Source organism: Podarcis tiliguerta (genome assembly GCF_965153285.1).
Source record: "Podarcis tiliguerta genome assembly, chromosome: 6".
In the NCBI taxonomy this organism is placed as follows: Eukaryota; Metazoa; Chordata; class Lepidosauria; order Squamata; family Lacertidae; genus Podarcis; species Podarcis tiliguerta.
The window spans coordinates 56,938,388-56,961,685 of NC_139539.1; the positions used below are offsets into that span (position 1 = coordinate 56,938,388).

At 42.1% G+C, this 23,298-nt stretch overlaps 1 protein-coding gene and 1 long non-coding RNA gene across 2 annotated transcripts in view; one reads left to right on the plus strand and one right to left on the minus strand.

Annotated features, from left to right (window-relative positions):
- PLPP3 (phospholipid phosphatase 3) overlaps window positions 1–23,298 on the minus strand; it is a 62,975-nt gene that overhangs the window by 38,977 nt on the left and 700 nt on the right. The window lies entirely within an intron of this gene.
- LOC310680999 lies at window positions 752–22,742 on the plus strand. The gene is made up of 2 exons (XR_014513059.1): window positions 752–18,308; window positions 18,727–22,742. It is a non-coding gene; the product is annotated as an uncharacterized lncRNA (long non-coding RNA).

Consider the following 23,298-nt stretch of genomic DNA (forward strand, 5'->3'; position numbering starts at 1 on the left):
CCCACTGAGAAGGCAGATGGTCTCCCCCGTCCCCAGCAGGTTTTCAGTTTGAGGCTTCAGGCAAATTGTGACATGTGGGATACTGTGGGAATTAATTCATTATGGAGCTATGAATTTCCGACACTGGGAAAAATATGCTTTGCAACACCAAAGCAGGACATACAAGCCTCAGAGGAGGAACAGTGATATTGGAGGATACTGTAGCTGCAAGCTGTTCTGAAGCACCAGGAATCAGCCAATAGTCAGTGGGGTGCAGAAAGAGCGCTGATAAAGCCCTGTGGATGGTGAGACTCTAACTGGGAAGGGGACACAGACACTAGTGAGGGGCTAGTTGGCAGAATGGGCAAGAGCTGAAACACAGGACCCTCTGAAGAATATACTTGACAAATCCCTCGGAAATCCCAGATTTAAGAACAGTTAAATGTTGTTATATAGGGACGCGGGTGGCACTGTGGGTTAGGACTTCCAGATCCCCGTGACGGGGTGAGCTCCCGTTGCTCAGTCCCAGCTCCTGCCAACCTAGCAGTTAGAAAGCATGTCAAAGTGCAAGTAGATAAATAGGTACCGCTCCGGCGGGAAGGTAAACGGCGTTTCCATGTGCTGCTCTGGTTCGCCAGAAGCGGCTTAGTCATGCTGGCCACATGACCCAGAAGCTGTACGCTGGCTCCCTTGGCCAATAAAGCGAGATGAGTGCCGCAACCCCAGAGTCGGTCACCTAATGGTCAGGGGTCCCTTTACCTTTACCTTAAATGCTGATATGCTGAACATGTTCTTCCCCATTATAGAAAGTGGAGGGAGTGCTATATTTAGAGCTAGGTTCAAATCTCTTATCACAAACACAAGACTCCTTTGCACCATTATATTATAGCAAGCATAGATTTCTACTGAGAGAAAGCATGATCTAAGGGCACATGATGCAGCCACCTTGCTAAAGCTAAGAAGATCTAGGTCTCATCTAGACCACCCAAGACCCCCAAGTATATTCAGTGTGTACATATGGGGAAGCATTGGCTAATAATGGGTCCCCAAAAGATGCACTTGTTTTACTTATTTATTTGTACTTGTAGCCTGCCTTTCACAGAGTGGCTCCACAGCAGATTATAAAAATCACAGTTTAATAATGATGATGATAATTTTATATGTCGCCCATCTGACTGGGTTGCCCCAGCCACTCTGGGCGGCTCTCAACAGAATTTTAAAAACACATAAAACATCAAATATTAAAAACTTCCCTAAACATGGCTGCTTTCAGATGTCTTCTAAAAGTCAGATTGTTGTTTATTTTCTTCACATCTGACGGGAGGGTGTTCCACAGGGTGGGCACCACTACCAAGAAGGCCCTCTGCCTGGTTCCCTGTTACCGCACTTCTTGCAATGAGGGAACCACCCTCAGAGCTGGACCTCAGTGTCTGGGCTGAATGATGGGGGTGGAAATGCAAAATATTATTTAAATCATAAAGCAACTCCCCATGCATGGTACATATCTTTGTAAATGCCTTTCTGATGCACACAGGTTTTACATTCTTAGGCGTACACACTGAACTTTTCTCTGTACATCCAAAAAGAAGTAAAGGGGGGATGTGGCTTGGGAAAGTCCCTAAAAGTGAGTTTCAACATCCCATTGGCAAAACAGGAATATAAATGCCTTTCTTTAGAGGGATGTAATGAGGTTGAGTGACCCAAGACTCGTACAGCATTTTATTAATAACGTAGCATATCTACTATATATACACTGTGTTGATGGCCTAGAAAAATATGTACAACAGTAAATGTAGCTGTTATCGATGGCAGAAATCTGAAACAAAGGATTCTGCCCTGAACTTTCCATCTTCATAATACACAATATATGAATCCTTGAAACATTTGAGTTGGGAAAGTATAAAGTTCAAAGCCAAAGCCAAATCCAACCCTGCACAAATCTGTCCATTAGTTTTTATGCTGTCTGAATTGTGCATTTTCTAGGAGAGTTTCCACCTAGGGGGAAGTCAAAGGATCTTCTTCCTTATCAGATGCTCTCTGAACAAGTGTATAGTATTTCTGCAGCTGACCTACATCAAATGCATTCTTCTGATAACCCGTATCAATCCATATGCTGCATTTACCAACCACTTCAACAGGGATCATCAACCCAATGATGAAAGAGAAATACAGCAAGGAAATCTGCTATCTGGCTTGTGAGCTGTAAGTCATGAGAACTGCGTGCTGACAGGTCACACTGCCATTGTCCTTCCGCAGTACTCCAATCAGCCTGGTTGGTGAATAGTTCCACTGCTATCTTGGAATTGGACCAGCCTCGGAGCTAAGAGAGGCAGACTATTCTTGAAGCCTGTAAACAAAAATACCATGGGAGATAGGGAGCAAGAGAATGGATGTGTGATAACGTGTATCTCTCTACAGATTAGTGTTGCTATAGACAGGACCTTGGACTCCCAGTGGAGTTGGAGGGGGTGCCATTAGACAGATCAATGGAAGCTCAGCACGGGTTAGAATGTTTGCTAGCCCTAACATTGAGCAAACAATTCAAACAATCTTGCAGATGTTCTGCAGTCAAGGAAGCGAAGAAAGAGTGCCTATGTAATATAGCAGGGCAAACCACTTGTGTGGAGGTCACTACTCTTTTTTTTTTTTTTAATAAGGCAGATAATTGTTAAAATAGTCAAGGAACTTGTCGTCTTTATTCTGTTTGTGATTTGTTATAGTCTTCCTGTCTTATGAACTTCTGCCTCTAGTAGAGGATAAGAATGACTATCCTGACCAAAGACACTCAGTAAAACATTAAAAACTTATAGTCTTTCACATCTGACACTCTGGTTTGGTCATAGTTTTAAACTATAGTCCAATATTTTGAGGATCTAAATGATCTTTAGAACAGGGTGGAGAACCTCAGGCCAGGGGGCTGAATGTGGCCTTTTAAGCCTCTCTAATCAGACTAAGGGATGCGGGTGGCGCTGTGGGTTAAACCACAGAGCTTAGGAGTTGCCGATCAGAAGGTCAGCGGTTCGAATCCCCATGACGAGGTGAGCTCCCGTTGCTCGGTCCCTGCTCCTGCCAACCTAGCAGTTCGAAAGCACGTCAAAGTGCAAGTAGATAAATAGGTACTGCTCCGGTGGGAAGCTAAATGGTGTTTCCGTGTGCTGCTCTGGTTCACCAGAAGCAGCTTAGTCATGCTGGCCACATGACCCGGAAGCTGTACGCCGGCTCCCTCGGCCAATAAAGCGAGATGAGCGCTGCAACCCTAGAGTCGGCCACAACTGGACCTAATGGTCAGGGGTCCCTTTACCTTTAATCAGACTAAGCCATGCTGCCTCCCCAGGCTGTACCACTCGCCTGCCTTGCTCTGTTCCATCCTTGAGTGCTTTTGCCTACCTAGAATGGGTGGACGGAGAGGTATGTGATGGCATGTTCTGAAACCTCGGACATGTGTGACTGAACGGCAGCCTATTGTACAAAGATGAAAGAGCCACATCTGTTGTTCCACCCACTTTTGCTGCCTCTGGACCCATGCACCACAGGTACGTGGCCCCTGGAAAGCTCCACACTAGGGCAATGCAGCCCTGAGTCTGAGAAAGGTTCCTTGCCCCATCTTTAGCGTCAACAGAAGCTGAAAATAAGGGGTGAGGGCAGCTAGGCCATCTCCTGATACAAAAAGTTTTTAAACCGTGCACAGGGCATCAGCTTCCTGCATTGCTGGGGGCTGGAATAGATGACTCTCAGGACCCGACTCTACAATTCTATGATTCACTTCTAACTGCTTTTCCAACATTAAGACAGAACAGAAATTCATATTGAGTTCGTTTTCCCTTTATCCAGTGGACTCAAAATCCACATGACTAAGTGAAATTGTGCAACCTGTCAGCATCTATCCAGCAGCAAAAAGAAAAAGAAGAAAAAGAAAAAGAAGGCAGTTGCTCAACTGGGGACTTCCAAACAATGTAACATCACTTGACAACTTTTATCCTAGTATAGGGGTCAGCAGTCTTTTAAAGCCCGTGTGCAAACTGTCATGGGCACTACATGCGTGCATGCACACACATCAGTCAAGCACACACTGCTATCCATTCTAGTGGTTACAGTACAATGCTTCTTTTTAACCTAATTCAGCAGAGAGTGGGGACCATGTCCTGGAAGGCTTCTGTGGGTGCCCTGCACCCATGGGTGCCACAGGGGTGACTCCTGTCCTAGTTGCAGCTATAGCTAGAGTGGAATATATGATGAGGTCCCAGAGGGTGAACAGCAGTGCAGTCCTGAGTTTCTAGTAAACATGTTAATTCAGGGTCCTTTTCAGGTGAAACATCTGTGAAAATGTGGGCAGGATTTTTGCACTGCCGGGGGGGAGGGGCTAGACGACCCTCAGGACCCCTTCCAACTCTACAGTTCTAAGAGTCTTGGCAAGATTGTTGGGATCACATATGCCTGGCCCCTGTCTAACTCAGAACACTACACAGAATTGTGAATAAATATAAATACCTTCAGAAGAGTTCAGACTGAACAAAGAACAAATCTTTACAGACCTTGAAAATTTCTGCCAAAGATAACACTTAATATCTGTATGTTTGTTCATTTCATTCCTTAGATGCTCCAGGAGGAGGGCAGTTAAAGCTGCACATTCTAAAATAAATTAAAATCGCAGAAACAGCTTGCACTGCATGGTTTGTTGACCTCATAACACCTTCAGAGCAATACACCCTTCCGTCTTTTCTCTTTTGATTTAAATTAACATTTCCGCGTGCTTGAAAAGAAGCAAGTCTTAACCAGTCTTAAAAGAGTTTTGTTCACCATTAAGATTTGCTAAAATAAACTAGGAAGAAATAGGGAAATATGAGCCTGGCATTTTATTGCTGGCTTTTTTTTCCTTTTCTTTTTTTGATAGCTTGCAGTTTTCTCTAAATTGTAGTCTTGCTAATCTCTACAAGTAAAATTGTTAAGCTCATGTCATGCCAAGTGCCATATTATGAATTTCTGGCAGATTTTGCTTATCTGGTGTCCTTCAAATGTTTTGCACTGTAAGTACCATCAGCCTCAGCCAGTCCCAAACATCTGGAGGGTACCAGATACAGTAGATCAGATATATGTTATGTTGCATGTTCTACAAACCATTTTGCCATGAGTACAGAACTTTAGAATAATATAACTGCTGTATACCCAAATCAGGGATGAGGAATTTATGTTGTTGGACGCAACTGCTATTAACCCAACCACTGGTCACGTTAGCTGGGGATGAGAGTCCAACAACATCTGGAGGGGAATAGTTTCCCCATCCCTTCTCAAACAAAAAATCAAAACAGAGTGGTGCTTTCCTCCCATAATCATTGATTGCAATTTAGTTACTAGCTCCTCCCCAACACAATTAAACTTCTCCCTCCCTGCTTACATCCACCGTACTTCCAAGTTCTGCTACCTGGATTCAGATTGAAAAGAAAGGCAAATGCATTTGCCATGATGTAGCAGACCTTAGCCTGTCCCTCTGCAATCAACAGAATGGGGCTTAGTCAAGAGTAACCTAAAGCCAACTATTTCTGTGTAAGTTAATCATGTCTAACGTTTGCTGAAATGTGCCCAGAATGCAATGAGTCAACAATTTTTTTATTGAAAACTAGCATGTGTTTGGAAGAAGGAAGGATCTGCACCAAAAAGCAGAGAAGAGAGAAGCTAAACTGTAAAAAGAATAGAGAGAAAAACCGCTAAAGCTGATTCTGTAAGCTTTCAAACAAAACCATGCTGTTCTGAGTACTACTTCATTGCATCTATCCAATATATTTCTGCTCCTCTCCCAGAGCTCCGGATGCCTCTTCGACCCAAAACTGCTCTTGAGCAAAGCCAAACCTCAACTTTGCCACTGAAAAGCTTCTTTGTTTGCCATCTCTTTCCAATTCAGCATATCCTGTGACTGAACCCTGCAGTACAGTATAATACTCACAGGCCTTGGCAGCTGGAGAGTCTGCTAGCAGGTCTATGGTTCCCATAATAGCTTTCCAAACTTCAATGCTGGAGTATATTTACTATTAAGGAACTCTTTCCGGTGAGAGGCGGGGGACAGGGTGTGCAGGCAGGGAGAACAGAAAAATTAACAGAGTAGGAAGAAAGAGACAATATTACAGAACAACTTCAAAAACTTTTATCCTTAATTACTACCAGAGATCTAAAGGCATTTTCACCCCAGGTTAAATGATAAGAGGTAATCAGCCTCTAGCAGCATCTGTTGAAGATGCAACATAAAGATGGAAACAGTTTGTTTTGTTTCTTTAAAGATGCCACGTTGGGTAGCAACCATATGTTTGGCCCAAGATCTTTGTGCTGAAGTCCTTTGCTTTGCTTTTTTTTCTGAAGTAATTTTCAAGTCCTTATCATTTCTTGCAAACCTGATAAATACATGCTTTAGGGTTTGAAATCCAAACAACACACAGTTCAAATTTCCCATGAGTTACTAAAGTTGTCATTTCTAAATGGTCTTTTGCATTACTGGGTTTGACTATCACAGAGTGAGTGCAGGCCAAGAAATGGTCACAAACATGAAATGTCATCTTCTTTTATAGGAAACTAAATATGAGGATTAATTAAAGTCAACTAGCAGAGACATCACGTTGCCGACAAAGGTCTGTATAGTTAAAGGTATGGTTTTTCCAGTAGTGATGTATGGAAGTGAGAGATGGACCATAAAGAAGGCTGATCGCCAAAGAATTGATACTTTTGAATTATGTTGCTGGAGGAGACTCTTGAGAGTCCCATGGACTGCAAGAAGATCAAACCTATCCATTCTTAAGGAAATCAGCCCTGAGTACTCACTGGAAGGACAGATCCTGAAGCTGAGGCTTCAATACTTTGGCCACCTCATGAGAAGACAAGACTCCCTGTAAAAGACCCGAATGTTGGGAAAGATGGAGGGTGCAAGGAGAAGGGGATGACAGAGGACAAGATGGTTGGACAGTGTTCTCGAAGCTACCAACATGAGCTTGACCAAACTGCGGGAGGCAGTGGAAGACAGGAGTGACTGGCATGCTCTGGTCCATGGGGTCTCGAAGAGTCGGACACGACTAAACGACTAAACAACAACAATAAAAAGCTCAACATATGCTTTCAGCTTGGAACTCTGCTGAATTACTCTTCTAAGTCTGTACTGGACTCAGATATGTGCAGCCAGCACTCATGTATGTCCATATACTGAAAGAGATTTAGGATCTTTTGCTGGAGTGTGCTTGTTATGCCCACAGGAAGCTCTCACACAGAGGAATAAGGAAAGCTTGGTTTATTATATGAAATAGGAGTGACAGAATATATTAAAATGCTGCTTCAGACAGCAAAGTTGCAATCTAAGCAGGCAGCAAATTCTACAATACACAACAGCATGTATATGAACATACACGAGTGCCGGATGCTCACGTGTGAGTCCAGGTACACACTTGTAACACTACATGCATAAACACTACCTGCTTCCATTCCAGCCACCTGCTCCTACTGGGTGGGGCTGCACATGGAAGGGCACCTGTCACTCTCCTGCATATGAAAAGTCCTTAAAGAAGTTGAACCATTGATCCAACTATCTAGGAACCCTTTAACAAAACTACAACAACTTTGGTCCCAGTGACACAAGTGGAAGATCAAAATCAGGAAGAAGCATTCACAGGTGATGGCTGGAGTCTGCTATGATGGTTTTGTAAACAAAAGCAGCACTAACATCATTTTTACTAATGGTTAAATGTAAACAATTGTCCAAGCTAAGCTAGGGCACATTAAAGTGGGTTTATAAACAGATCCTTCTAAGTACAAGCAGGCCACACTAATCTCCTGATGCTTCCACTCTGCTATCAAAACTATTGGGGGAGCGATGTGAGCTATGCACCCCAGTGGATGTGCTGAACCAGTTCATCGGAACCACACTCTCCAAGCATTTCCTACTCCCACTGAAACTAATTTATCAGCTGATGCAAAGCCTATTGATGTCACATACCAGTTCTCACTGCAAAGAATTGTGCTTTTGAATCTCCCTGCTCTAATAATTTCAGAGAATCAGGAACAACCGCAGCCAAGGGGAAAAATCCAAGTCACATCCAACAGTTTTTATCGCTCTTGGTATCCACACCATACTGCCAATTTTGCAGTGGTGAAGACTCACTGGTTTGTGACCAACTGCAGAGGCCCTTTTCCAGGATCCAAATAAACAGGAATTATGTGGTTCATTTAAACAAGAGGTAAGATTCAAAATAGCATCATGTGGCAGGCAGTGATAATTATCCGTATTGCAGGGGGGGTGCGATTTAAGTCTTGGCGCCAAGAGGACAGTGTCTCCCAATGCAAATAGTACCTCCAGATGAAAGATTTTCTATGGGGAAGCAGCATGAAATGAAAGGGTTAAAAATCCCTTTCCCCACTGGCTGCTATCCTGATAATTATTAGCTCTCCCCCAGCTATTATCTGCATTAAAAAACAACAACAACCATGTGGGTTAAATGCAAAGCCTGATTTAATGCCTAATTTGGCCCTCGGACTGATCACCTTTAAAGGCTAATCATGCACATGCCAGGGAATTAGTTGAAGACGATGCTTGCTGGTGTGCAGTCTGCTCTGTGATGCCAGAAAAAGAAAAGGCTGGGTTTTGGAATACATTGCCTAGGACAGACATAGCCAAATCTTCAGAAAGCTTCTTTGTAACCTTAAAACGTGTGAGGATATTTCTCTCTCCCCTTAAATGGGCTCCCTCCAAAATTCTATTTGACTTTTCCATGGGTTTGTGTTTGTGAAAGATTCATGCCAAATGAGTTAAAAAAAACCCCAAAAAGGACGTCACAAAACTTATCCTTTTAGGGGAAAGGAGGGTGAGAGCAAGTATTCTTTCTCAGAAGCTGGCTCACACGCTACTCTAACCCCTAATGGCATTTCAACAAAGGCCTTGAAATACACAGAACCAAGCGCTCCTTCACACACAAGACTTTTGTCCTCAATAGGTACCAGCTCTGTGTAGGAAGGAAGAACTGCACACAAGGTTTTACACAGTAATGTGTACCTGTGACAAAATAGACATATAGCAATGTGCATTCTTCACAGATGGTGTACAAGTTTTTGTTCCGTATTGTGACAATTGTAAGTGCAGGAGGAAAACAGCATTTTATCTTATTGATGTCTAATTTGGCCCTCAATCCTTGGTTCTACTTTTTCATGAGACAGTCATTAATGTGATTATTTACCTGGTCTCTGGGGGCCCTTCCTCTACTTGACTGAAGAAGCATAAACATCATAATGAGACAAAATTGGACTTGTAAACTTCACAATATTTATTTAATTGAGCACTGGCTTTTCCAAGATCTGAAAAGTGTTGTCTCATAGGTGGTAGAGTGAAACCTTCAATAAGAGCAATGCTAACAAGACAGTCTTTAGGGATCCTAGAGTGAAACTAGGGCTTCCGTGTCTTTCAGATTAGTTATCACTTTAGCCTCCCACCATCAGCGATAGTGCCTATAGGGGTAGCCAATATTGTGCCCTTCAGACTTTGTTGGACAATAACTCCCATCAGCCCCAGCCAGCATAGCCCATGGTCAGGAATTATGGGGGCTGTCATCCAAAACATATGGGGGGCACCATGTTGCTTATGCCCACTTTCATTAACTACAAGGAATGCATTAGTTGGTCTATCTTAATCAAACACCAGGTGGTACAAAGTGTGCCAGGAACAGAAGTGAGAGTTATTATGATACACCCAAATCATTCTGTCAGGAAATCCATGTCAAAAGGCAAAATACGGGAACAAACCAGTGTCACCATCCAATCTTACTAAGGGCAGATGGATTCTACATAGAACCATGAGCAAGATTCAAAGAACAAGGTCCACCAGCAGGACCAAGCTAAACCTCTGTCCTACCTTACCATTCTTCTCAGACCATCATATACTTCAGTAAAAGAGGAACAGAAAACAAACCCACAACAAAGAAGAAAGTTCAGGCACTAAAAAGATTCAGCTCACCAAGTTGTCAGAGTGGTTTGTGCCTCAGTTACCTTTGGTGACTTGTGGCTTGTGGTTTGTCTGTCTTGTTAAAATAGGAAGTACTTGAGGTAGCAGACTCTATGCCACCTCCAAACTTCCCATTCTCCTTCTCTCTTACTTGTTTTTTGATAAGCGGCTTTCCAAGATGTGATGAGTCTGTCTTCTTTTCCCTATTGCTCAGTGTGCATGCATTGATCAAATTAGTGCCAATCAGAATGTAAGGAGAGGGAAAAGCAATTTCCCTCTTTCTTTGAACCAGGGCAAAAAATGTGTGACTGCAGTCTTGGTGCATTTCCTGAGTTTAGCAGAGTTTTAACCCAAATCTTCAGTGGGCCAAATTGGACATGACTATCATTCATGTGTCCACCCTATTCAAATGGAAAGTAGGGGACAGAGCTGGCAAAAGGGGCCATTAACCTTTCGCCTCTCATGCCTTACCTCCTGATAGCTGATTGCTCCAGCCAGGTTTCCACCATTCCTGGCCCCAATACCAGAAGTGAGCTACAAATGGGCAGAAATGACTGAAGTAGTGAACTGGACGGATGTAAGGTATGGCAGGGTTTGAACTTTTCTAGATGCTTAATTGCCACAAACTAACTAACTAACTAACTAACTAACTAACTAACTAACTAACCAACCAACTAACCACTCCCTGCCATCTTCTGCTAGAGTCTTCATATGTCTTTCCAATAATTGGGGGTGTGAGATTATGCGGGAGAAGGATTTCCACACAGGCCTCAGTGGACCTCAAGTAAAACTGGCAAATACTTGGCTTGGATCCACAGATTTTTTTCCAATGGAACAAAGTCCACTGATGATTGATGTGAGACTACTCCCAAGTGATTTAGTGAGTCGCATCATTTATCTGTAATCAATTAAAATTCTTTCTCCCCCCCCCTTTTATGAGGGGGGAGACTTTCAGGGAACGAAGCATTTATCCTCTAAGGATCTATGAGGGCTGCCTGAGCGAGAAATACTGTTAACTGCATTCAAATGACCAGTTTACCAAAACCTTCTGGGATTATGGTATTCTTTTCTCAATGCTTTCCTCAAAACCATGGCGACAGACTCTCTTTTGCTAAGGAGATCTTAGCTTGAAGTTCTTGGCCGGTTGCCATGGATACCAGGCTTATACAATGCCTGCACTGAAAAGCAACAGTGGGAAAGACAGCGAGCTCGGCTTCTGTGCAAATTACGGACAGCAGGGACTGACCTCTGCTAACAACTTTTGCGGCTGGGGTGGGGTGGGGTTGGGGAATGCCTCCCCTCCCCAGGACTGAAACAAATTTCAAAGAGCTGGAGCACACACATACTTCACGTTCTGTCCGTTTTTCAGCCCTTTTTGAATTAAATGCTTAACCAAATTCATTAAAAGGAGGGGGAATCTGCCTCCATTAGGTCTGGAAACAGAATTAATTTGCATGCTTTGGACACTATTTTAGCACAGGCAGAATCAGACCCTTGGGCAACTCAATGGTTTTCTTTAAAAAGAAAAAAGAAAAAAGGTTTTCAACATGATTGCACTAAGGACCAGTTTAGAAGAACAACATTTTGGGATTTAAACATGGGATACAGTTTTGCCACTCACTTGTTGTATAGTGCAGTGGGTAGCTAAAAGGTGTGTGTGTGCAGCAATCTGTCAAAATACTAGTATATTACAAGGCAAAGAGTTCCTAAAGCCACGGTCCACAAAACCTCAAGTTGGTGATCAACAGAAGCACAGCAGTCTAGGCAGCTGATTGCACCAAATAACACAAAATTAGCTTCTGAAGAACCACTGTTTTCTCTTGAAGTTCCAACTGACAGGTGTCTGTATTATTTATTTATTTTAGAGGGGAAACTTGGAAAGGAATGGAAGGTGATCTCTCTGAACCACCACTAATACAGGATCCTCTCTAGACAAGTTTCTCGGACTCTGTGACCTTGACTGCCTTCTACTTTCTGCCCTCCTCACACAACCCAGGGCCACCCTGTTCCACAGCAAAGCATGCAGAGATCCTTGAAGGCAGACAAAACAACTGAGCCCATTCTCCGTGCTATCAGAGGAAGGTTAGAGATGTACTAATAAGCTCAGTTGTTGGTTTTGGGGGTGGTTTTTAAATTTTATTCTGGTACTCCCTGCAATATAGGGACGTCATAACACTTTGCACCCTTCCATTCCTGGTGTCAGACTGTAATACAAGAGAACGTAGATAAGCATAAATGTGCTTGAAACTTTGAAAAATGTTACTAAAGGCTGGAACTACACTCCCTTTTCTCTACAGAGAGAGGCATGGGAGGGGATAGGACACACTGTTTTGTCTAGCACTAGGTCTGCTGTTTTGTCCAGTAATTAGGGCAAGGACCACAAGTTGCCCAGGTGTGAACTAGATGCTAAGCAATGCAGCGATGGTTAGCTGCATCAGTGACACAAGATGGCTGTGACAATTATTTTCTTTCACCTGCAGCGCCCTTTCTAGCAATTCCAATGCAGCTGGGGATGGGTTACAGTGCACATATGTGGGGGTGAGTTGTGTTTGTGTATGAGAGAGTGGGGTTACGTGTCTCTTAAGTGTGTGACAGAGGCAGGGAGGGTGTGTATCTGTGTATGAGGCATACAAAGACATGTGTGTTTGAGAGAGAGAGAGAGAGAGAGAGAGAGAGAGGATGTGGTGGTGAGGGGTACTGCTAGGCAGTGCCCACTGGCATGTAGTTTCCAACTGACTGCCCACTGCTGCAAGTGTCCCTCAGAATCAAAACAATTGCCCACCTACTCACCATTTTAGCTTACCCATCCCTTTTAGGCACCTGCTAACTTAACATGGCAGGCTAGTTCATTAAAAACAAGCATCAGGTCAAATGCACCAGGGTGAAAATAGACTTCATTTGTGAGGTCCCTGAATTCACCAGTCCAGGGTCTCTGTCATTTCCCTGCCTATCTGTGCCCTCCTCAACATTCCATCATCCATTTTATTTCCCAGGATTCATCAGGACTACAGCTGACAAAGTCTTCAAAATATAGGACCTTCCATACAACATTGTAAAGGGTGAGTTACCCTACTCCTTTCCTTCCTGCTTCTACTGCCCACTCTGCAATGATATCCAAACGGTCGCCTCTTTCCAGTCTCATCAAAATTGTTATTCCTTGCAGGCTGCGCCATGCTGCTTCTTAAAACTCGGCCAAAAGGTACATAAAAGACTCATCTGATCTTTGGTGTCTGGTATGAATGTAATGAAAAGAAAGGGAGAGGTTTGCATCATCCACTAATGTCAGCCACAGGTTTCTGCCGTTTAACCAATAGGTTCTGATTCCATCATTTTAGAAGCACTCTGTTACTTCACTAACACTCCTTTTAACACAATGCAACTTTTAACGCAATGATAACACAATCATGCACTGATTCACTTGTCAGATGTTGCTAAACCTTGTCAGCAGCACATTGCCTGTAGGCACTGATAATGCAGAGGAGAGCTAATTCGAATTGTCCCAAGATAATTTATTGAGGAAGTCCTCTTGCTAAGCAAACACTCTGTGATGAAATCATATACAATATACACACACAGCTCATTATTTTGCAAGTTGAATCAATTAACTTCCCCAGCAAAATCAAGAACAAGTAAAGTAAGAATTTTCAGGCTGAGGCATATATCAATGGTCCATAAAACTTATTGACAAAAGATCAGACAAGATGCCTAAGGCAGGTTCACAATCAGAACATAATAATAGCTATATACATTCCTAATAGTTACACTCCAGCCCAAGGTATGAGCTAAAGGAGTCAACCCGCCAACCTGGTGCAGTCCATTCATTTTGGACTACAATTTCCATCAGCTCTAGCTCTGAAAAAAAATCTCAAAATGGAGACTGAGTTTGGCTTTTGGGGTTAGCTTCCACTGACAGGCCTAATACCCAGTCAAACAAGCATCTTTAAAAAAAGCTTATTGGATAACATAAGAAGTAGAGTTTTATGGGGCTCAAGACTGAGAAAGTGACTGATTCATTTGATCTACTCCAGTTTGATTTTCTTTTTAATTACAAGTTGTCACTAGAGGGGGGTTTTTTCTCCCTTAACCATGAGCATAAAAACTGTCAGCCAAATCCATCTAAAGGTGGCTTAACTCTCTGTTTTATCACTTGCCTACTTTTTCAAAGCAATCACACAACTTCTGGCAATTTCACATGCTTCTCCTGCTGATTAGAGTCCTTAGACTTGTAACTAGTTGAATCATCCACCAATCAAGTGAAAGCTATACCTTCTGAATTTCTTTTGACAGCTGTCAAAACAAAAGCCTCATGCACAGAAGCCTGATTAAGGGGCTTAGTTTCCCACCAGCAAAAGAGCCTACACTTTGTGGGAATGTATAAACTCTGGTATGCTGAAAGTTGCAAGATATGCAAGGGATTAAAAAACAGAATGAAATGAAAGCATGTTTGAAATACGGCACAATGCGGTGCCTCTGCAATGTAGGCCTTCAGGTGCTGATCCCATTTCACCAGATCAATTTCGACAACAGTGAATTTGCAGGACCCTTCCTCAAAAGTTCATGTAAGTACATAAGATTATTTCATGATATCGCCTTCAAATATGCAAACATAAACTACCCTGGGTGTTAAAGCATTCTCCCCAGTGTTTCAGTGGTCCATTCTCCTTCCAGCAAAAAAGGAAAATCTGGATGATTGGGGAGCTGTCATCATTCCCATATAAGGTTTTACTGCATCAGAGCTTCTGAAACAAGAAGGACTTTATTTTCTCCTAGTGGCAACCATATTGGCACACCATTCAGGGTTCAAAGGTGGCAATGCAATATGTGTAGAGAATTAAGCTGGTTGACAGAAGTATAAAGTCTGTTTCATGAGCACTCAAACACACCTGTCTTTTAACACCTTCTTCCAACCTGTAAAAATGGAAATGTTGATAATGGATTGCCCACTGGGATGTTATCAGAACCTATTATAAGGTGTGGTTTCAAATCAGGCATGCAAATATCCTGTCACCTTGGAAACACAGTGCCAATAGGAACCTGCCTTAAAACAATTCAGACCATTGATCCAACTGGGAAATTTGTATTGTTTGCTAGGATTGGCAAAGCTCGCCAGCATTTCAGGATTGGTTTCCCAGGCTTACCTAGAGGGTAAGTCCTTTCCCTTACATCATGAGTGAATACTGGGAGCATGGGCTATTTATATCCTGTGGTTCCACTATATCTGGTACACAGAAGGGTGAAAAGGCACTGGAAAAATGGCAATGGCAGGAAAAAAGGGAAACTGGGAAACATTGCCAGGGGCTGCACAACTCCTCCTTACTGTTTTGAGACTGTTTCCTGTCCTTCACAAGCCTTACTTCTCAGGAATAACCAATATCTATATTAAAAAGCTTGTTTTATTATGATACAGAACAAGCATTTGCTGATGTAAATGGAACCAGCAATCAATGCTGAATCAAACATACCAAATCTGTCATAATCTTAGACTGAGGCTGCCAGTGCTTCTCCAGGTTGATCACAGCTTGAATAACTGACAGTAGGGAAGTACAGCTGCAGGCAACACAATCCCAAGAACGCTATAACAACATCAGTAGCAAGTGGGGAGTCCATTCTATTCCATGGAGCATAGAGAAGGGGCCCTTCTAGCTGAGGCTGATGGGAATTAGAGTCCAACTTCTGGAGGGCCATAGGCTCCCCAGCCTTGGAGTAACCAAACGGCTGTCTCAATAGAAGAACATTTCTTATGCCTTAGGGTGCGATGCAGTTAATGATGAAACATAGAAAGGGGCTAAGCAGAACTAATATTTCATATGCTCCAGTACCAACTATGAGCAATGGATTTATTATGTAATAGAAAACAAGCTAGATTAGTGAATTATTGATTTCATGAGATCTTATATACTTCAGGTTGCAGACTATTCTTTCTCTTTTGGCTATTAAATCAATTCAGGAATCCAAAATTCTTAAAGGAGACCTGTTATTTCTCAACATCCCCCATATAGCATTTGTCCTCTGTTCCAGGCACCAACACTTTAGGATGACATTTACTTTGGAAGTTATTCTTACAAACCACTAAGTCCAGCAGAGCTCACACAAGCAGAAGAGATAGCAAGCACATTATCAGCTCGTTATCCCTCCTCTTGTTGAGTAATTGGCTGGTATAATAAAATAAAGCTCAGTAGCTGAATCTGGATGGCAACAGTGACATGGATATACAAAGCTGCCAGTCCAAATACTGCCCTTCTAAGAGGGCATTGAAAGTGTTTCAGCAAGCCTCAGACAAAATCAAGCAAGATGCTTTATATTACAAAGAGTTGTAAAAAGCCTGGAGAATATCTAATGCCACCATTAATACCTCAAGTTATTCAGGATATAAATAAAAGCAAAACTGTGGAAAAAATAAAGTTTAATCTAATCAACCATCTCTGACGTAACTTCTCACAAGGTTGTAAACAGTCCTAAACCAAATGGGCAAACATTTCTATGATGAGGTCTATTTGAAGAATAATCCTGGTAGGAAACAAGGTCTTCAGAAACAAAAGATATTCAACCAATTCATCAATAGAAAGTAAATAAATTCCTTGCCTGGAGATTTATTAATGACTTTAATTATTCTTAATCAAAATCCAACTTTTCCATTCAGTTAAACAGTTTTCGTAATGATTAGGAGTAGAACATGAGAAGAAACATTAATTCACACTAGGAGAAGTTTGTAAGTACCAGTTGTAGCCATTTATTTCTGACATCCAATCATAAGAAATTTAAGACTCAGTTTTTCCTGCTATTAGTTGGCTCCAGGTAGTCTATGCAAAACAATAGTCCAACACAGGATTTATTTTTATAATCATTATTTTTTCTTTTTTTCTTCTGCATCTGTGAATAATAAAATGGAACATTCAGGTGCTTTTGTGAGACATAGAAAATGAATTATTACTAAGATGGCAAGGAGAAGAAGACGTATACAAACCAGACCCATCATTCCAAATTTGTAAGTATAATTGTGCAATTCATACATGTTTGCTCAGGATTGACTCCCAGGTAAAATATCTGTCGGATTCTAAGTACATGTGTAGAAGATTTCACTGTAAATTCCTTATATTCAACCAGCCTCTATACCTGGTTTCTATCTGAAAGCTAAATATGTTCTAGCTAAGTAATAAAAGAGAACTAATTTGAATATGCAAAGTCTTTTACCATCTTTACTTAATTTTCACAACATTATTGTTCCTGTTTTAGATATTGGAGGCTGAGGAACAGCAACTTGCCACTCAGTATTATGACTCAGATGGAACTTTCAATAATCCATTAACTCTGAACAAAAGTTATTTAACATAACACTAGATCTTCTCCAACAAGCTCTGGTTTTCCTTAACTAAAAAGCACTTGTTGCTTCAACCAGCCATGTGAAAAGCGAAGTGTCAAGTTAGGATTAGATCAGAATCAAGTGCTTTTGCAATCCTGCAGGAATATCTCCAATATGTAACCTGCACTGAGGAGAAAATGCACTTCTAACAATTCATCATCTGAAAAGCTCCCAAGAACCTTTGTTCTTGACATGCAGCTGATAGCACAATCCTACCCATGTTTATCTAGAAATCAATCCAAAAACCTTCAAGGGGACTTACTCCATGTCAGTGTCCATGGGATTAAAGTCTGAAGCACAGAATAATTTTGCCACACAGCAGGTATTTAAGAAGCTCATTCATTCCCATCACTGATCGTACACTATGTAATTGTAGTGCACTTGCTACACATATCTGGATGACTGAATGAGTTGAGTCTTCTTCAAGTGTTCAAAAGGAATGGAGAGCTCAAAGTAGGGAGAGGAATGGCAGTGTGCATGCTGGCCCAACCCCCAATGTCTCCAGGTGCGCTAGGGGAACCCAGTCCATCCATCCTCCTGCGCTGAGTGCAGAGGTCTGAAGGGAGCGTCTGCATGCTTGGCTAAATGCTCTTAGAAACATTCCTAAAAGCAAAGTAGCATACATTCCGCACATCCTGGGATTGTCGATGTGTGAAAGAGTGTTGGCAGTCTCCCAATGCAAGAATAACATGTGCATCTCTCAGAAGATACGCAGTTGCCTGCGTTAGGTGCTAATGGCATAGTTAAACGTAGGGCAGGTGGTAAATTCCCTTGTTCTTCTCACATGTGCACATGCATCACTACCACTCTGAAGATGTTGTTTGATATGTCGAGGCCTACAGTGACTGTTATAGCACGGTGAACAAGTGAAGTGAGGGGGACGGGGACCACAAGGCACTGGCTACAGAGCTGTGAATATCTGCCAGCAGGTTCTCACACCTGGTCCCCACACCATATTGATGGCAGTTGGGATAACTCATTTGGCACAGCAGTGTTTCCCAAACTTGGGTCTCTAGCTGTTTTTGGACTACAGTTCCCATCATGCCTGACCACAGGTCTTGCTAGTTAGGGATGATGTAGTCCAACAACAGCTGGAGACCCAAGTTTGGGAAACACCACGGTAGAGCAACAGATTCTTCATCTCAAGGTTGTGGGTTTGAGCCCCATATATTGGGCAAAAGATTGCTGCATTGCAGGAGGTTGGAACAGAAGACCCTCGTGGTCCCTTCCGACTCTACAATTCTATGATTTGTGCATTCCTGGAAAGCTGACAAGGCTATCCCTAGGCAAGGATAAATAGAGTTAAGTCATGCAGTCTGATCCCTTGCATGCTCTCTTTGCACCTCAAAAAAGGAGCTGGAAAAGATGCAGAAAGGGGTAACCAAGGGGGTTGAAGGCTACAACTTTTGGGGCTTTTAATCTGGAGAAAAGATGAAGCAGGGAGATAAAGGGGTACTTTTTCGTGTAGCACCTTAATTGAACTAAGGAATTCACTACCGCAGCATGTATCGATGGCCACCAAAATTTGGAAAGATCTAAAAGCAAATTAGACAATTTCATGCATGATAAGGCTTTTAATTCCAGTATAAGAGGCAAAATACCAGTTCCTCAAGGGTTTCCCACGGGCATCTGGTTGGCCACTGTGGGAACAGAATTCTGGAATAGATATGCCATTGGTCTGCTTTTGTAGGACTCCTCTTACGTTCTTAGGATAAAGGATCCTATGTTTCTACTAATCACTTTTATGCTGTACATATCAAATAGTTCATTTCCTCCAGACACTAGAGGATGAAACTTTTTCCACAGGTCCATATTCATGTGGGATTATAAAGCAAAAAGCTATTATTCTCTCTCTCTCTGCCTAATATATTTGTGCCTGATAATAAAGAACAGATGAATGACAAAATGCAAAAATTAAACCAAACTGACAGTATGAAGAAAAATGTGCTCTAAGCAGAAACAATCAGTGTTAAAAGGCTGTGGTATCTGGATAATTAAAGTCACATGCTGTTGTGTTCTTCTTTTCTTTCTTGGAAATCCATTCATTTTGTGACATTAGTGTAACTGAAAGATTCTTCAGCATGTAAACCATTCATAGAAAAAGTTGTTTGCAGTCCTGTAGCTTTCTTCCAATACTAGATGTTCATACAATGTTACAACTAAATATTCACAATAGCTACTTGGGTAGCTACTTGGGAGTACAGGGGCAGAATGACAAGATATGGTGCATTGGTTTAACAACTGAGGCAAGTGCCTCATTGGAAGCACAGGAGAAGACCCAACTCTCTTTAATTTTCACAGTGTTAAAACTCACAGCCTGATCCTATTTGGGTAAGTAAATCAGTAAAGCTCCCAGAATTCATTACTTCCAAGCAAGTGTGCATAAAATTTCACTTTGTGAAATTTGTAGTAAGCTTAATGTGTTTCCAGAGGGGCGGCTGCCTTCAAAAACCATAGTCTTGTGGTATCTTGTTTTTATCTTTCTCTTGTTTTCCAGAAGATCTCAACTCTTTTTAAGAAATTGATTATGGCATAAGCTTTCATGACAATATAGGATTACTGAAGCACTAAAAATATTCAATAGTAGATACATGGAGAGCTCTAGTAGTCAAGAGATTTGTTATTGTTGTTAGCTCTCACCTTGTTAAATTGATCCTTGTGAGTTTTACCTCCCTAGCATTTTCTCAGTGATCTTCAGACATCCAAGTAAGTATTGCCTATAGATGCTTGTATCACGTAAACTAATTAGCCGCTAAGGTGCCACTCCATAGTCATCTCATTGTAATATACCTGTACAAAGATGCACCATCTATGTCCATATTTCATTGAGTAGAGTGGCCCAAGAAAAAGATCTGTTATATCTTTCAGAGTCGTCCCTGGACTATAAATGATGTAATCCAGCTATCAAACTCAGCTTACTGTTTCTTATGCACTTTTTCCTATAACTGTGATTCGCCCCCTCTGCTGTTACCACAATACTGTTTCCTCTTTTTTAATGCTTCAAAAATTAATAAGCATTGTTGTTTACAATGCATAGCTGGTATAGCACACAAATGTTAGGTTACTCTCCCAATAACTAATGCTCAGGATTGGAACTCAAGTCCTTGACTCAATGTACCATCATGAATTGCCTTGGTGAATTACACGCCATCCACTACACCACAGTGCCCCCTAGACTCTGTTTACAGATATATCCCTTTTCTTTTTTGCACTTTGCCCTATAAACAGGTCATTATGATGACAGAGGAGAAAAAAAATTTGTGTTAGAAAATGTTCATTGAGCACAATCCCTCTTCATATTGTGTCTTTTAAAGTTAATGACAAAACACCAACTAACGTGAACTGAAATAGTATGACCGTGAACCCATCAAGAAGATTTCCACATTCAAAAACTCTTAGAATTTCTTAAGTGATACAGAGTGGTTATTGATTGGTTCACCAAACACAATGGATTTCTACTCAAGAGAAATGAGCAGCAGACACAAAGTTCTTTTAAAGATTCTGGTTCACTAAATGTTCATCATACGATACATAAGAGAACAATGAGAGAAGATTCTCTTTTCCCAAAACAAAGCCTTACACCTATGCAGCATCTCAAGTGCCGCAGAACACGCCAATATTCCACTTACACTGAAGTTCTTCTATAGTAGAGCTATTCAGCTCTTGGGATTTAATTGCTCTGAACACGCACTGTTATTATATACACATCAAATTGTGCAGATTGGACAGCAGTCAGCATTATTACAGATCCCAACAAAGCCAGATGCTACTAGTGTAAACTACAGTGTCTCATTCCATTCTGTACCAGCTGGGATTCCCTTCCACAGCCTCTTAATGCCAATGGCTATGTTGCTTCTCACGTTGCACTTTTAAGGGTACCTAAACATTTGAAGCAGGAGGAAGGCTTTGAAAACACGTAAAGTCACTCATTAGAAAACCTTTGTCTTGAATGTGAAATGGCCCTGATCTGGATTCAGTCAGGTGAACAGACATCCCTATTTTGTTCTTTCTCTAAACATCACAACCCCTCAAGCATAATAAATCACTGGAGCCAGGACACTCAGAGAACTTCAAAAGGGAGTAATCCTTTCAGTGTCTCCAAGCTTACTTAGAGTAAGAAGTTTGAGACATGCATTTTTACTTTTCCCTATGGCGATCTATTTAAAGGGGCAATTCAGCACTGTATCTTCACTATCAAGAGAAAACGGGCGCCATATGACAACAGCACTGTTTGTTTTGTAAAGTTCTTTGGAGCACTGACAGTCTGAAGAAAGGAACAATCTTTTCAGCGAGAGAGCATCTTTCTGCCCTGGATGGTTTGCAGTGTTCCTAAAGCAGACAGATATTTGTCAGATATCCAGACATCCTTTAACACGCCCTTTGCACTACAATTCCCATCAGCCCCAGCCAGCACAGCCTGTGGAAATGCTGTCCCAAACATCTGAAGGGCACAAGGTTGGTTGATCCACCTGAGTGTCTCAGCCCAAGCTTCTGCACACTTGCCACCTTTTTGGAATACTCTATGCCTCCGATCAAGAATGGTGGCATGAAAGCCACCATAAGCTAGCTAAGACACCATAGCTACATGCTAGGATTGTCACCTTTTAACATTTCCTCAGGCAGGGTTTCTGTGCCATTAACAGCTGAATGGTAGACAGAAATGTCAGAGGTGAAGCCTTTCCAGGCATGGAGAGCTAGCGCTGCTGGCTTTCCTGTTGGGTAAAAGAAACAAGAGCCCTAACAGAGAGGAAAAGTTTGCTCTTTCTTTGTTTCCTATACCCTTTCAGACAACTACAGGAACCCTCGTTTGAAGGAGCACCCCCGTTTTAATCAAGACACACTTCCCTGGAACTCCACAAGGTAGAATTCAAAGCAGATCAAGTACTGCAGCACATGCTTTCCACTCTTAACACTGACAGGTCACAGATGTGTGTTCCTCTCTGTGTGTGTGTACCAAACAGCACAGCCAAACTTCACCTCTCCTCGCTTTTCTGCAAGCCACATTTTTACCCCTTCCCTGGGAAAACTGGGGACCTTTCAGCCACAAACTGGTGTGAGAGCAAAATCAGCTTCAGGACAACTGCTGCTAACTGGATCTTTTCTTGAGATCATTGCAGTTCCTTTCTCCTTTTTCTTTTGAAAGGCACACAAAACACTCCCTCGCTCCCTTTCCCACTACAGAAAATCCTTTGGAGGGCACCTTTGAAGCCTATTCTTTAACCAGGAGCAGCCAAGTGAAAAGCATGCCTTGTTTCCCTGGCTGCTCCTCAGGGGCCAGCTGGGATGGGAGATGCTTTGTTTACATATGAGGCTCAGCTCATTTGCTGGGACATCCATTTTATTTGGACGGGCACCAGGGCTGCTCTGGGTTTCCATACGTTTCTGTGGTTTCGCTGGGTGCTTTCCTAGAGTAAAATGAAGCCCTTAAAAAAAAACAAAAAACTTCTTGGCATCAACAATGCCCGGCTGCCCTAGCTAGTGCATTTTGTACACACAGTACGGCATATATTGCTACTTAAGAGCTCTTTTGCAACGCAGTGGAGCGCTTTGCTTTGTTTCTGCTTGCTTTTTCCTCCCACATTTTTATCCTTTGGCATCATAACCCATCATGAAAGCAGAAAAGGTCAGGAGAAATGAAAAAAAAAAAGCTTGCAGGATGCAAGATGGGGAGAGGAGAGGAATCTATTCCGAAGAACTGTCTTCTTGCAAAGCAGAGAGCGGCTCCAGAAGATCTGTTATGTCCCAGTCACAAAGTTTTGTGGTGTTTGGGTTTCTTTAACAGAAAAAAAGCAAGAAAGGAGAGAGCAAAAGTGAGCAACCAAAAGAGTAAAGACCAAGAGTGGAAAGAAGAATAGGAGACTGGTTAGTTTTAGCAGAGAGACTGCTGGAAGGAGGGGAAAAAATAGTTGTGCAACCCTCTGGAACGGCTTCTTATAAAATCCGAAGAAAGTGAATTAAGATGGGGGAGAAGGGGGGAGAGAGAGTCGCTCAAGTTTTA